Genomic DNA, 13323 nt, shown 5'->3' on the forward strand with positions numbered 1-13323 from the left:
GAGCTCCAGTTCTGTTTGTTAAGAAGAAAGATGGTTCATTGAGGCTCTGCATTGATTATAGGTAGTTAACTCTGTAACTATCAAGAACAAGTATCCTCTACCTAGAATAGATGATTTGTTTGATCAGGTTAAGGGCACTTGTATATTCTCAAAGATTGATCTGAGATCAGACTATCACAAGTTACGGGTTAGAGATACTGATATTCAGAAGACTGCCTTCCGTACCCGGTACAGACATTATGAGTTTTTGGTAATGTCATTTGGGCTTACCAATGCTCCTGCAGCCTTTATGGATCTGATGAACCGAGTATTCTTGAAATATTTAGACCGCTTTGTAATTATCTTTATTGATAATATTTTGATATATTCTCGGTCAGAGGAGGAGCATGAACAACATCTCAAAATAGTTCTAGAAATACTACGGAAAGAACGCCTATATGCAAAGTACAGTAAATGTGTCGAGTGGTGGCTTATGCTTCTCGACAACTGAAAGACCATGAGAAGAATTATCCTATATATGATTTAGAATTGACAGCTATCATTTTTTCACTTAAGATTTGGAGGCATTATCTCTACGGTATTACTTTCGAGATATTCACAGATCACAAGAGCTTGAAGTATCTGTTTACACAAAAAAAGTTAAACCTTAGACAAAGAAGGTGGATGGAGTTTCTGAAAAACTATGCCTGCACTATCAACTACCATCCTGGAAAAGCCAATGTAGTAGCAGATGCATTGAGTAGGAAGTGCAGAGGTATATTGTCATGTCATAGGGTGGCAGTTACTGAGATAGTCAGACAATTTTCAAAGTTAGATTTGACTGAGATAGGACAAACACAACAGGGCATATTGGTCTCCTTGATTGCACAATCTCCATTAGTTGAGCGGATCAAGGAAAGTCAAGCGGAAGATCAGTATCTCCGATTGATGGCTAGTGAGTTGGAGTTAGGCCCCAAGCTAGACTTCTCTCGTGATGTGGATGAATCCTTGCGATTTCGAGGCAGATTGTGCATTCCAGAGGTACACCCCGTGAAGGAAGACCTCCTACGAGAAGCACATCAATCCAAATTTGTAGTCCATCTGGGCGGTACTCGGATATATCAAGATCTGAGACGATCATACTGATGGAAAGGTATGAAAAGAGATATTGCAGATTTTATAGCTCGGTGTCTAATTTTCCAATAAATTAAGGTCGAACATCAGACATCAGCTGGGTTACTTCAGAAGATCGTAGTGCCAAAATGCAAGTGGAAGCATGTCACTATAGATTTTGTCACGGGACTACCAAGGACCCAGAAGAAACATGATTCGATTTGGATAATTGTTGATCGTTTAACCAAATCAACACATTTCTTGCAGATTCGTAGGACAGAATCTCTTGACCGTCTAGCAGAGCTATATTATAAGAAGATTACTAAACTTTATGGTATTCCCCTCAGTATTATTTCGGATCGAGATCCACGCTTTACTTCGAGATTCTGGCAGAGTATTCAGAAGGCGCTGGGTACAGAACTGCGCTTTAGCACTGCTTTTCACCTTCAGACTAATGGACAGTCAGAACATGCTATCTAGACTCTGGAGGATCTTTTGTGTGCTTGTGTCTTGGATTTTGGTGGTAGCTGGGCGGATCATTTACATTTGGTAGAATTTGCTTATAATAACAGTTACCACTCTGCTATTCAGATGGCACCGTTTGAGGTTTGAGGCACTCTATGGTAGAGCATGTAGATTTCATATTTTATGGGATGAGGTTGGTGAATGTCAACTCTTGGGACCGTAGAGCATTCTACAGGATGCTGAGCTAGTACGGATTATTAGACAGAGACTGCTGACTGCTCAGAGTCGACAGAAGAGTTATGCAGATCGAAGACGAAGAATGTTAGAATTCGCAGTAAGTGATCATGTATTTCTTCGTGTTTCACCTATAAAAGGAGTTAAGAGATTTGGATTGAAAGAGAAGTTGACTCCCAGATTTATTGGACCTTTTCAGATCATGGAGAGGATTGGTGTCGTTGCATACAGACTTGTGTTACCCTCATCTTTAGCAGGAGTGCATAATGTCTTCCATGTCTCTATGATGTGAAAGTATGTCTCGGATCCAACAAATGTCCTAGAGGATCTTACAGTGCCACTACAACCTGATGTGACATACGAAGAATTTCCTGTTCGTATTCTGGATCGCAAGGAACATCGGTTGCGAAACAAATGCATCCACCTCGTGAAAGTTGGATGGGGGCAACACTCCGATCAGGAAGCAACTTGGGAGCATGAGGACGATATGCGCACCAAGTATCCTCATTTATTTTCCTCAGGTATCGATTTTCCTTAATTACTTTAATTTAGGGACCAAATTTCTTTTAGTGGGGGAGGATGTTACGTATTGATTTTAAAAAAATGGAGGTTGAGATTACGATTAAGTTTGATCACAACCATTCATTTAAATCCATACATCCTAAACCTAGGTTTCTCTACAATATAAAACCTAATAATCAAATCCCGGTTCAGTACATGCCGCCTCCACCGCGCGCCTCCTTCCTTTCTGGCGCAGCCCTACACCCTCTACGTCTCCTTCACTTCCGGCATAACCCCTGCAACCTTGCGTCTCCTTCCTTTTTGCTGCAGCACCGCCTCCATCGTCACTCTTCTTTTTTTCTCTCCTCGTTCCAACCGGCGGCGATTTCCGCCGGCTCTGAAGCCACTGTCGTTGCTCCCCGCCGCTCCGATCCGCTGGAAACCAATCCATTAAGCCGCTACGCACTCCGTCATGCGAAGGAGGTATCGATTTTCGATTCTAGGGTTCGCCCCAAAAACTTTAGTTCCGTAACAATTTTGAGGGATCGTATTTTTGCCACCCGATCTCGTCGATCGTCGAAGAAATTCGTCCGGTTTCACAGTTTTGCTGCCACTTTTCCTTTTGTTTTCTCGCTCGATTGATTCTCTTTTGTTCCGGTAGCTCTCTGTTGGAGTCGTTTTGGTAATTATCCACTGCGGTCGCTTGTCGTATTGCTCCAGTTTAGTAGTTTTGTTAGTCTGGGGTTGCTCAATTTCGTGTGTTGTTTTCCCTTTGGTGGAAAGAGATGTTATGTTATATGATCAGCGATTTGTGGTAAATTTTTTAGACGATCAAGGCGTAGATCAAATGGTCGTAGCAATTTGGTGTAGATTTCAATTTTATTTGAGAATCTAATAATCCATCGGCGTTGTAGATAATGTTAGATAATGTTAAGATTTGTTGCTATTATTCTTGTTAGATAATATTTTAATTATTTGAGTAGTTTTGATATTATGTGTAGATACGGGTTCGAGTGGTGCACAGTGAGTTATTTGATTCACTAACACTCGAAGCTTTTGGCGTACATAAAAATGGATACATTTTATCCTTGGACTTGTATATTTTTCCTGTACATGAATAAATAGATTAAATGGATTATATATATATATATATATTTGTATAATTGTTTTCAAAAGGGGATTAAAATAACTTTTAAAATAGTGAAATAGGGTTAAAATAATTAAATCATTGGAGGGTAAATAATTGATATTATTTCCTGTTTGGGTTCATCTGGGGATTAAGATGGAAAAGGGTGTTTTCAAAATTTAAATAGATATTCTGACATACTCTTCTATTGATACATGTCTTTAAATTGCTTGATCTTTTATATTCCATACTGTTAATATTGCATCTTATTGATACTTATCCTTTACTTGCAAATCTTACGGTGATACCTTAATGAATGAATAAAATTTAATTTGACTTGAGTTAGTCGTTTAGACCAATCGAGAAGATACATATTAAGAATGTAACAATTATGATAAATAAGAAAAAGATATAAAATGAAATAATAAAGATAAAAATATTAAATATTAAAAAGTGTTAACTACGAGTCTAGTTTTATACCAGAGCTTTATGCCAAAGTACTAGACCATACACTTGAGTAGTGGTGGTGTGATGTAGCCCTCGGTCCAGAGCACCTGACCGCTCACATATTATTGTGGTAGCGCGAAGGCCGTAGTCAGTGTTTATCATGTCTTCCACCAATGAGGACTTTTAGCTCGTACGTTAGATAACGTATGCGACGATATATTCTGAGGAGGTTGTTAACCTATATGTGTGACATTATTACACTCTAATGATATTGGCTCCGGTAGTTCACTTTTTAATTGATTTATATCATTGATTCATATATACATGTTAATATTCACAGGATTATGATATTTACCAAGATTGAGATTATATTGTTGATGATATATATATATATATATCTCTTGATTAAATAACAAGAATTGAGAAGTTATCTTAACTGATGATAATAAATGATAATTAAGTTGATATGCTAAATTCATATATGAAATTATTACCTGATTCCAAATAATAATATCTGAAGACAATGATACATATATATATATTATGTATAAATGGAGAACTCTATAAAGAATTTAAAGTTGAAATAAGAAATTGTGATCTACTTTATTTCCTTGGTTTCTTAAATAAGATTAAATTTATGCACATCATTTCTGATTACCCACTTAGCCATTGGCTAACGTCTACATTCTTTGGCCTCCAGTTTTGCAGGCGCAGACTTGATACTATATTTGGTTCAACTTTCCTTAGAGTTGCTCAGAGATCTTGACGTGCTGATTTCTAGTTTGGTTTACTTTAGTTTGGTGGTATTTATGTCTTGTACATATGTCGTTTTATATGTACAGGTGGTTGTCCATGAAACATAATAAATATATATATGAACTTTTTAGTTATTCTGTTTATAAAGTATAGATGGTTTTGTTATTGGTTCTTTTATTATATTGTCACCGAGTGAGGTACCTCCCAGTGTGTGGGAATGTCACCTCCGGGACGTGACATCACTATCTCATCTCCCACCAACAAATGGTATTAGAGCAGGTGGCTTGAAAGGTTTAACATTGGCCAAAATGAGCATTCATCCACCGAGATTTAAAAGGGAATTTTCTTTATAGAAGCACCGAATGGAGTTATATTTTTGTATTCATTTTGATCTTTTGCTAATGATGAAATATTTTCATGAATTTACAATGCCTAAGGACCTAGATGGAGATAAATGGACTAAGAGACAACAAGAAGAGTACATGACCAACAATAAAGTCGAGTACCACATCAAGATCACTCTACTCTAGACAAGATGCTCAGGACGCAAACAGAGATGATCTAGAAGATCATAGATGGGCTAAGAATCAACGAGAAGAGTACACACCTAACAGTAAAGCCAAGCACCACATCTTGAATGTCCTACCTGCAAACGAGATTAATCAAATTGGAGCCTACCAATCTTCCAAGGATTTGTGGGATAAGTTAATGAAGTTGCACGAAAGCCCCTCATAGGCAAAGCTAGTGAAAAGATACCTTTTGAGTCAGATCAACAATCTGAAATTGGAAAAAGGAGAGTGCTAGGTTGAAAGAAGGACAAGTATTGGTGAAATTATGTCTAACAGGAATATGTTGAAGAGCACAATCAACGCTTTCGCATAGTCATCAGAATGAGTATCTTTATAAAATCTTATTATATATCAAAGGACCTCGAAGTGCTATAGATGATTTTTTTTAGCTACTATACAATTACACGAGTCTAGACTTGCGACGTTGGCAGATAGAGAAGGAATTACAAGAAGAACGATTTAGCCTTTGTCACAGCACAAAAGAAAGAACATTCGGTGTCTCTATCAGAATCTTCCACGATAGACAACAACGACGAAGCTTTTCTAGTAAGGAAAATGAAAAAAGTGTTTAAAAGTTCTAACTTTGATAGTAAATGTCCAAGAAGCTACTTAAGAAGAAAAAGGGTACAAAAAGGTAAGATATTTTCATTGTAACGAGATCATATGAAGACCAATGCCCTAAATTGAAGAAAAAAAGTGTTTAAGCATAACAGAAACCTTTTGTCCAAACATAAAAACCCATGATCGCACCAGACCACTTGGGGATCAAAAGTTCCAACAATTTTGCTCCTTGAAGGGTAGTCAACTCAGTTTAGTAGGAATATTTTTCACCATTGTTGGAGATTAATCACTCCACCTAGTAGGATAAGGCTTGGTTGTTGTTGAAGATTAGTCAAGCTAGCTCTTTTTCTAAGTTGACTTAAGTTGCCAGAAGTAATGGTTTACAAATAGGTCCACCTACACTTTTTGATAAGTTAACCTAAACACGCTAAGGTGACCTAGCTTTTCTTAGGTCAGCATTTCGACTTAAGTTGCAACATGATTGTTACCTTTATGAATTTGATTTACAACCATTTTGAACTCTCTTTTCATCCCAAAAGGTTGAAATCATGTAATCAAGGCTTTATTCTTGACCAAACAACCTTTCTCTCACCTTCATACGAATTTCCATTTCTAGAGTGACTAAGTTTTGCATCTCTTCGTATTTATTCTTGGGGTGATCAAGGCTTAATCTTGATCAAACATTAGTACAAATTTATATTCTCTAAGGCAAGATTATGTTTTGCATCAATTTGTAATTATTCATTTTTGAAAGATATATGTAGCTTCTAGAATTTCCTAGAAGTCTGTTTGCTCTTCTTTGGTAAATCTAGATGTTTTTCTAAATCAATGTGTTATAAAGCTATCTAGCTTATCTTCTCTCTAAGGCACACTATAGATGTTTCCTCTATTGCCTCTTAAGGAATGTGTAAAGCTCTCTAGCTTATGATCTCTCTAGGACATATTGTCGACGTTTCCTCTATTGCCTCTTGAGGAATGTTTTTTAGTGATTTTTCATCAAGGGTATTGAACTGAAAGTGATAGTGACATGTTGTAGATATAAGAGCAAGCCTCTATACCATGTTAAGCTCCCTTTTTAGTGATTTTTCATCAAGGGTTTTGAACTGAAAGTGATAGTGACAGGTTGTAGATATAGGAGCAAGTCTCTGAACCGCATTAAGCTCCCTTATTTGTGTTGTGTGTTTTTTATTTCTTTTACTTTGAATGCATATTTGTCTACACATGTAACATATTTCTAACATTTGAATTGTGTCATGTTTGCAAGAAAAATGTGGTACCAACAATCTCCCTCCCTCTTAGCCGATGTCATTCAATCCTGTATATAACTCTAAACTCTCCTGTGTCAATTATTTTTAAATTGTAGTTTTTGATTCTTTAATTTCCATATTCTTCATGAGGTGCACCAAGATATCATAACATAATGGAATTAGTTAAAATTAATCTGAACAAGGCCCATAAAACTACCAGTTCAACCGTTGTTTCAGTTTAGTCTGTTTCTCTTCTGGTTAGTAATCATATTTCTGAGTTAACCCACACAGCAACAATTAAATATGTAATATTAGAAAGAACAATGGAAAGGCTAAAGAAGTTTAATCAGACAGGGAAAAGAACTCCACCACATAAACTAATCCATACCGAGAAGCCTTCCTCTCGAAAAATGTCTTTGCTGGCTTGCAGAATCCCAGTGTATTTTGAAGGACCATACAAGTCCCTTCGAAGTAAGGCCCGTGATGATGTTGGTTCCATTTGAACCTGAAATAGCTCAGAGATTTTTAGTTATCTTCAAGTGCAAAACAAAATCCTGAACACATTAAAATAACACTATCTTCATGCAATATGTGAAGAAGAATACTTATATGTTTTAATTATCTTGAAAGGTTCAAACATAGTCTGTTTCATTTGAAAATGCAGAAGAATCTCTTCCATTAAACAGGCAACAAAAAAACAAACTTAACAAATAGAAAATTGGTGATTCCTATTAGGATTAACTCCCTCCAAAGCAAGATAGTTCTATCATGTTTGGTGATAAAAGATAATGATAGAACAAGATCATAATGATCTCCTTCTCCAAAATCAAGGGCACTTGTCACTAAAGCACTAGCAAGCTTTCACTGTCTAAACTTACAGTATTAAAATTTTAGTGCAGAAAAATTAGCAGTTCAAGACTAAGAAACAGTTTAACATGAATTTACTATATTAATAGATATCAAATTGCCAAAGTTTGATAGAATAAAAAAGGAACAGGTAAATTTTCAAATACCTCATTCTGCATAATGGGTGCAGTAATGTGATTAGATTTTAAACTCTTATGCTTGTTTGTTATCATCAAGTTTCATGTAACAGAAAGTTTATTTCTGATATTGTAGTAGTGTCTTGTAAAAGATGACGACTAAAATTTTGTGTCGAAAGTTTTGGGATTTAGAAATCCAATCAAAATCAATCTGGTTTCTTTTTGAAAATCCTAGAAAACCCATGAGATTAAAAACACCTATAATGCTATAACAAAGATATCAGTGATTCCATGATTCAAAACATACTAAATGAGAATTTTAATTATATCTCTCACTTAAACCCAGATATCTGAATTCGATTAGAATCATTAATAGTTCTATTCTAATACAACAACAACAACAATTAGGCCTTCATTTACTAAGTAGGATCGACAATATGTATCCTCCTATGCCATTGGAATTTGATGTCCTACTATCTATATTTAAATGAATTTTATACTATTTTATTATTGCTAATAAAGTCTTGTTTAGTCTCCCTCGTCCTCGATTAATGTGTGAATTTGTCATGGTCTCTCAATGCCTAACTGGAACACTTATTAGTCGTCTAAGTACATATTCGTATCATTTTAAATGTGTCTTTATGAGTTTTCCTTTAATAGATGCAACTCCGACTTTCTTTCTAATATTCTCATTTCCTATCCTATACATCCTCATATGTTCACATATTCACCTTCACATCCTCATTTCTACGACTATCATCTTCTGCTCGTATGTTCAATTTATAGCTCAACGTTCAACTGCATATAACATAACAGGTCTAACCGTCATTTTATAAAACTTATCTTTAATCTTTAAAGGTACCTTACAATCACCAAAAACACTTGAAGTCCTCCTCCATTTCAATCATCATGTTTGTATCTTATGTAAAATATTTCTATCAACCCTTTCATCCTTTTGCAAAAATGATTTAGATACTTAAAACTCATAGTTACATAAAGCTCTCGGTTACAAGTAACTCATCATCTCCTATCTTAATAATTGTCTTGTTACGTCCACTACTAAGGGCAGCTCAGTGTACGAAGCTCTCGATAATCCCGGAGAAGGATTGGACCACATTGGGTCTATTATACATAGTCTTACCATGCATTACAAGATATTATTTCCGTGACTCGAATCTGTGACCACAAGGTCATATGACAACAATTTTACTATTGTGTCAAGACTCCCCTATCTTGCTACATCCATTACTACTATACTTAAATTCTATATATTATGTTTTTACTCTACTAAGTCTAAAACATATTTCCTACCAAAATTGTAACTTAACATTTACTCTTTCATGTGTCTCATCAACTAAAACAATATCATCAGCAAACAACATGCACTATGATAATGTGTCTTGGATGTGTTAGTGAGTTCATCAATGACTAAAAAGGCCACTAATGTAGGCTCTAGTTTCCAATCAAGTTGTTAGTATATTGTAATAAAATGAGGGAAAAGAAAATAAAAGGTCAATTACTAATGTGTATCATGTAGATCATTGTTGAAGACCTGACCTTGCATCTTCTAGAACAAATAGCCTCCTATTTTTTAAGCTTCTAATTAAGTGTTAACGTTGAAGTCACATTAAATCCAAGGTGAAGTATATAGAGCATATCTTGTATTGATAAAAAAGAAACAATCTATCTGAAAAAGTAATCCCAAGATAGCTTGGGTTCTCTTTGCTATTGCACGCAATAACAGTTCGTGATGCCCACCCCCACCGCCAAAAGAATAAAACCAAAACCAAAATCTGTGCAAGTATACCCAATTAACGTCATGAAGTTAGAGTACAACGGGCCATGGTGTAACCAACTATCAACCGCAACCTCCAACCCAATTAATTAAATAATCTTTCTCATGCTTTAAAAAAAAGATTTTTTTTACGCATTCTTATAAAGAAAGCGACCGCATCACAGACAAATTGAACTAAAAAACGAATTTTGAAAGGACTTCACCAAAGACGGTAAATTCGGCAAAAAGAAGACGAAACAAAGGCGAACCTGAAACCTAATCTTGATCACATCCAGCGGCGAGGTCACCATGCGAGAGATAGCGCCCGAGATTGCTCCGGCGGAGGAACTGATCAATGCCTGCTTCAACTGCCCCGTCTCGTCCATCAAGCGGAATGATGAAGCTTAGAAAAATACAGGCGCTTGCTTCGAAAAGCGAGAGAAGAAGAAGGATTTGCAGATGCTGGAAGAAGAAGAAGACGACGACGAGAAACAACGATGGAAAAGGGATGCGCGCGGAGAAAGGATGAACGTTTGCCGGTTTCCAAAACCCTCAACCGCAGCCGCTAATTGTAGATGCTTCAATCCTTCCTCGCATATCGCATTTACTTCTTTTGAAAGAATCAAAAGTAATACGGAACTTCCGCTCGATAATCCATCAAAATTAAGGAAAGGAGAAAGGGTCGTTGGCCACGATCTGAAACTTTCCCCTTTTGTGCCATTGCATGAATGAACAACTGGCGCAGAATTATCTTGTTTGGGAAATCCAAAATTTCTCGGTGAGGAAAATACGTTGCGATGCGGATAAAAAATAAAATAAAAAGGAAATTAATAAATTTCCATTTAAATCCTTCTTCGATACGGAAGAATCCAGTTAAATCCTTCGTTTTGGTTGATGTCGTCATTCCATTGCTGGGTCCAGCCCAACTGAAATGGGCCCCTTCCAAAAAATTGACCCAGTGTTCATACATTTGAATAATTCTTTTCTCTATAATCGATTTAAATAATTAAATTTTAATTATTTAATAATTAATTAGGATAATTAAGATTATGGCTTTGATCTCATATGAAAATTTTTCTTTTATTAATTTAGGTGCATAAGACTCTAGCAAGTCATATGTCTATTTACTATTTTAAAAGTAGTGAATGTTATAAAAGTCCTTTACAATACAACAACTATTGTACATGTCGCAATGTAACTTCTATGACTTATCCAAGAGTTATTCGACAAGGCCATGATACACTTGAGGGAACATCATCTTGAGAACTCTTTCCGACGGTTTTTTTTTGTTATGTGTTAATTTTGTAAAGTTGTCATTGATTGAATTGGTTGTGTGATACACTCTACCATTTAGAGTGAGTGATAAATCTCAAGCCCCAAGGCAAATGTGATGATAAGAGGGAGGATGTTGACTTATCCTAGGTGGTAAATATGAAGATATATGTTGTCTAAGATTTTGAATTTTAGTCCTCTTAGTAATATATACTTATTGACTGAGGTACTGTTTCGACAGTAGACTTTTATCACCATAATGCTACCGTGCCTCTAAAAAATCCCTTAGAGGATTTTCTGACTATGGGATTGTTTCGATAGTGGAACCGATAATTTTTAGAAGATGGCAAGGGTTCGAATCTCGGCAAAGGCGAGATAATATCCTCCTCCGTCATGACCAACTGTAGTTTCTCGATTTATTTCTTCACAGATGGTCATGGGATCAACCGTGTAGAATCGCTAAGATGACAGATTCCATTTTTTTTTATAGAAGATGATAAAATGAAGAGTATTTTTCTCAAATAATTAGGATTTGAAACTCACACAACGCATGCATGGACATCCTCTTGATCTACTATATTTGGATTTGATTGATGCGCATGACATTGCATCCTCGAATGGTAGTATATACTCCTTAGTTATTGCAACATAGTTGAAAATAAAAAGTCAAAATCAATAGGATCTGAAATAATAATTATGGAAAATTTAAGAACCTAAATTTCTAAAGTTTTATAAAACAATGTACTTGTATGAATTTTTCCACTCCAAGAACACCTCGACAATATGATCGTTCGCTCTAAAAGGCAACTTAATCCTTGCATAAATTTTTTCACTCAAAGAACGCCTCAACAAAATGATTGTTCACTCTACAAGGAAGCTCAATACATGTTAAATTGGTTTTTATTGTCTTAGTTACTTTTGAGCCCAAGCATTTCATATCACATATTATGTATATATACTATAACTACAATAAAAGATGGAATCTGTGACCCCAGCAGTTTCACACGGTCGATCTCATGATCATCTGTGAGGAGGTAAATCGGAAAGCTGCAATTGACCACTACGGAGAGGGCATTATCTCGGCTTCATCGAAATTCGACTCTTATCCACTATAACAAGTCTATCCTATAATAACCAACTCAATCATACTCAGGGATAATGTATATGCTATAATGATGGAATAATTCATTGCTCGTTTAATTGTTTGTTTAACATTAGATTAAAAAAACATAAAAATAAAATTATAAAATAAGTAATACAAATATTTGGATTTTATTTGGTTTAAAATCTTAATATTTACATCACAAGCTATGACTCATTAGCGAGTTACTCCTTATAATTCATTATTTTTTTCTTAAAGGCCTTCCAAAGATGGAAAATTTATTATAATCTTTTTACAATATGAAAATTAAGTCCAAAGAATGATTAGAATAAATGAAAATAATCGAGCACAAGAATATTGAGATGAGAATTAAAAGACCGACTACTTTCAATAAATTCCTAGTTGTTTCTTTTGTCCATATTTGTAGAAATATCAACTAATTTGTTTTCAACTTCTATTATGTATTGTTGGATATTGGTAAAAGACTAATATAGTTTTATGAAAAATTGAAATGTCATCAATCGATGAAAGTCAAAATTGACTTCAAAATCAAAATATACATTTCGCGTAGATAGATTTAGATTATTAATTTGCTCAAAACCGATTAAAGATGAATGAAAAATTAATTGTTTAAAGTTGGTCCAGAATAACATTAATTATTAATTAATATTATATAAGAAAATATATGGGGGAATAATCCCACATCGGAGAATTTCAATGGGTTTTCCTTCCTTATTAATGTTGCTGCGTTAATAGAGTTAACACAAAAAGCTCATATGCTCTCTTCTCATGGGTGAGCAGGTGCTCGCACCTGTGAGCCCGCGGCCCACCACTTGCCACGCGTGCAAGCGCATAATGGGTGCTTTGTTGGCGCACTTTTCACTTCGCGTTGTCGCAAGGAGTATTGAAGAACTTAAATTTATGCTCCAGATGACGTGGCAGTGCCTACATAGCACTCGGATGACATGTCAGACTCGCATGTGATGTGGCAGTGCTTATGTGACATCCACGTGGGTAAGGAGAGATGACTGCCGACTGGGCGAACGGATGGCAACGTTGATCAAAAAGGTGTGATGGATTGCATGTGATGTGATCTGGAACGTTAGATCGCAAAGAGTCACGTGATAGTACTTGATCTGAAGCGTCAGATCGAATGGATCTTTGGATCTAGGTCTGACGGTTAATGATAAAAGG

The sequence above is a fragment of the Curcuma longa genome, chromosome 7, assembly GCF_044706935.1.
Source record: "Curcuma longa cultivar G26 ecotype Majalengka, Jawa Barat chromosome 7, ITB_CL_G26_1.1, whole genome shotgun sequence".
In the NCBI taxonomy this organism is placed as follows: Eukaryota; Viridiplantae; Streptophyta; class Magnoliopsida; order Zingiberales; family Zingiberaceae; genus Curcuma; species Curcuma longa.